The following is a 3,895-nucleotide window of genomic DNA, read 5'->3' as shown; positions in this document are numbered from 1 at the left end:
TTTTTTTTTTTTTAGAATTTCCTTCTTTTTAAGGCTGAATAACAGTCCATTGTATGGATACACCACATTTTCTTTATTCATTCATCTGTTGATGGACATTTGGGTTATTTCCACCTTTTGGCTATTGTGAATAATGCTGCAATGAACACTGGTGTATGAATATCTATTTGCACCTCTGCTTTTAATTCTTTTGTGTATATACCCAGAAGTGATATTGCTAGATCATATGGTAATTCCATGTTTAATTTTTTGATGTTCCGCCATGCGGTTTTCCACAGCATCTATACCATTTACAAGAACTGAAAGGGTTCCAATTTCTCCATATCCTTGCCAACACTTATTTTACATTTTTTTTTCAGAGTTAGCCATCAGAGTGGGTGTGTCATAAATTTCTTTTAAGTATAATTGATTTCACTATGATAAACACAAAACCATTTTCACTTGCCATAAATGAAAGGAAACTAAAAATAAACACATAGTACTAAATTTTTAAAAAATTTTCTCCTTTACCCTCTAACCATTCCTTCACCTACCACCAGTAGTGCCCATACGTTACTGTACTAGGAATGCAACAGTATGAGGTTCTAGGTTACCTTTGCCCGCTATGTCCTTCCCCATCCTCACTTTTGGTCATAGAGCTTAATAGCACATCAGACCTATGCTACAAGAAGTGATAAATCAGTACTGGAAAGGAGTGTCCCGCTTATTGTTTGATTGCTACATAAGAACCACCCCAAGACTTTGTCTCTTAAAACAACAACAATCATTTATTTTGCTCAGGAATCTGCAATTTGGCAGGGATGACTTATGATATCCAGACACTCAGTTGGGGATGACCTGAACCACTGGGGGCTGGAAGAGTTAGAGGCTGCCCTGGCATCTCTTTCTCTCCTTACTGGAGTCTCAGAGCTTCTCTGCAGCATCTCTCCATGGTTTCTGTAGCACGATTCTCTCAGAGTTGCTGGACTCTTACATGGAAGCTCAAGGCTCCACAAGACCCAGATGGAAGCTGCAAGGCCACTTCTGCCACATGGTGAAGGCAGCCTAGATTTGAGTGGAGAGGACATAGACCCCAGGGCCCAGTGGGAGGTATGTCAAAGAATTTGTAGGCATCTTCAACCCATCAAAGAGAGACCTGTCTTACAGGTACTCCACTTTGAAAAATGTGAGTATCCTAGGCAAACAGAATGTCCAAATTTGAGTGTGAGGAGAAGTGGCAGGATGAAGCCATGACTAGGGAGACAGCAGTAAAGAGAATAGGAGGATTATAGGATGAGGGTGCTTTTTCCTTCTGGTTGCCCCTGTGAGACCGATTTTCACAAGCCAAGGGCTTAAAAGAATCATCAAGCAGTAGTTTGTCTTATCTGTTGGACTTGCAGCTTCTTCATGATTGCCTCTGAATTCTTTCTGGTCCTGAACTGGGCCTGTGTGCCTTTCCAGTCTTTGTGGGGTATAGCAGTATTATTTGACATGCCCACAGTGTGAAATAAATGGAGGCAAAAATCTGAATCTTGTGACACGCTGGACTGTGGCTTTTAATGTCTCATGTGCTAGAGAGCGTGTGGGAGCCAGATGCAGTCAAGCAAGCAAGACTTTCTGGAGCTCTGGAAGGAGCATGTTTGGTTCCAAGTGACAGAGCATGGAATTGCAATATAGTGCTATTTTGATTTTATAAATATTTTGTCCTATATCAGGAGCCCTTCAACTTGGCTGTGACAACAGCACATTTGGTACTCTCCAGATGAGTAGGTGATAATATAATTTATCATAGGACACTTTTGAGAGTGAAAGAGGATGCTATGAATAATTATGACAATAAAATAGGCCAAAACCAGGACTGTCCCAGGAAAAAGACTTTGGATGTCTTTATCCCTAAGCCATTTCCTATTAACCAACCTAGGTTGAGCACCCCATCTGCTACGTCAGGCACGGGGGTAGGCTCCATGCAGGAGATGGTGAGAGATAGTCTGTTTCTTGCTCTCATGGAGCTTCCTACTGAATTTCAGGAGGCACACCTGAAAAAGTCCACATCTGCTCTGAGCAAGTGCCTGGACAAAGGTGTGGCAGGAATTCAAAGGAGGTTCAGCATGGTGGAGGGCAATAGAGGAAGTCCTCCAGAGACAGAAGCACTTAGAATGGGTCTCAGAAGTGCAGTGGGTTAGGGCAGGGAGAGGCACGAGCCTACGCACGAGCTCCTATGGCCCTTCCCTTCAGCTAACATGTTCTGGTCAGTGACATATGCTCTCCGCATGCAGGTAGACGTCTGGGCAGTACACGGGCAAAGGACAGGGAAATGGAGCAGGCTGAGAAAGCCTGAACCAGCCAATCAAGAAAGGTGTGGGAATGCCAGAAGAGTTAGGCCTGGAGTACTTCCTGGAAGTACTTTATTTTTCTTCAAAGTTGAGTTTCATTCCAGGGATCTTGATTTGGGCATGACATACTTTTTATGAGGGTATTTCAAAAATAAAGCAAATTGAAGTCCCAGCCACTCTAGCTTTTCCACAGTCACTTTTTTCAACCTGGCCTGCCTCAAATCTAGACTCCTGCGAAAGAGCATATGACTCCTCTGCTCAAGAATTTTCAAAGACTTCCCCTTGTTTATAGTATAAACTCCCTCTGGTCTTTAGCCTAGCATGTAAAGTCTTCCATAATCTGGCAGGCAGCACTGTTTCAGTTGCAAGTGACAGAAACACAAATCAATCTAGAATGTAAACTCTGTGAGATCAGGGTCATTGTGTCTTTTGTTTACAGCTCTATTTCCAGACCCTAAAATGGTGCCTGGCACCAGAAGGCACTCAATAAGTATTTGTTAAATGAATAAATGAAACAAGCTTAAACAAAAAGGGATAATACATGCTCAAGTAACTAAGAAAGACAAGAGTGGAGCTGGCCTCAGAACTACATGAGACCAGGGACAGAAGCATCATCATTTCTCTATCTCTATCTCTATCTCTATCTCTATCTCTATCTATCTCTATCTCTCTCTCACACCCTCTCCCTCCCTCTTCCCTCTCTCCTATGTGTTTCTGTGCTAATTGGTAAGTCTCATTCTTTTTTTTTTTTTTTTACACCTACAGCACCCGGTATACCTAGGTGGTCTCCCATCCAAGTACTAACCAGGCCTGACCCTGCTTAGCTGCCAAGATCAGACGAGATCGAGCATGTTCAGGGTGGCATGGCCATAGACCTATTCTTTCCTGCTCAACCTGACCTTCCTCCAGGTGATGGACATGGTAGAGTAAGTGAGTGAGGGCAAAGCCACATATAGCTAGCTCCAGGCTTAGAAACTGCAGAAGAAAGAGAGACTGTCTCCATTAACAATTTTCAAAAAATCCTAGGGAAGTACTCTCATTGGTTAGTCTAGGGTCACATGAACTTTCTGTACCACAATCAGTGTGAAAAGGGGCATGAAAAATGACTTGGGTCATGTGCCTGGTGGGAGGCTCAAGCAGTTTACTATGATTGGGGCCCAGGAGGAGCAGTTCATCAAAGGAAAGAGCTGTTATCAGAAGTCAAGGTCCCTGGTAGTGGCAGGAGAAACAAACAAAAAGCCAAACGTCTAGACAGTGCACAAACACTCCCTCAGAATGAGGCTGGAATGGGAGTCCTGGGACAGTCCGCAGGGCCCTGTGACAAACTTGGAATTATCTTGAGTTCTCAGTTTTATCGGTTTGAATTTGTGCTTGTTTTTGATAGAAAAATAGTGCTTTCAAGGACCCATTATTGAATCAAATCTGTGTTCTAGGAAGTTGTGACATAAATATTGTGGCGATTTTTTGCACTTCTTACAACACTGTCTTATACTCTGAAGGGTCTGCTTAGCCCACGTTGAAAAGCCAGATTTAACCTTAACAATTTCCTTCAGACCTATCTGTTGACTGCCCTGGTGTCACGC

At 43.0% G+C, this 3,895-nt stretch overlaps 1 pseudogene; it reads right to left on the bottom strand.

The window, feature by feature from the left end:
- Positions 1-3,068: 3,068 nt before the first annotated feature.
- LOC120613380 (uncharacterized) lies at positions 3,069-3,187 on the bottom strand (annotated as a pseudogene).
- Positions 3,188-3,895: the final 708 nt, after the last annotated feature.

Source organism: Pteropus medius, unplaced genomic scaffold (genome assembly GCF_902729225.1).
Source record: "Pteropus medius unplaced genomic scaffold, Ma_sr-lr_union100, whole genome shotgun sequence".
In the NCBI taxonomy this organism is placed as follows: domain Eukaryota; kingdom Metazoa; phylum Chordata; class Mammalia; order Chiroptera; family Pteropodidae; genus Pteropus; species Pteropus medius.
This window is presented reverse-complemented; position numbering and strand designations above follow the sequence as displayed.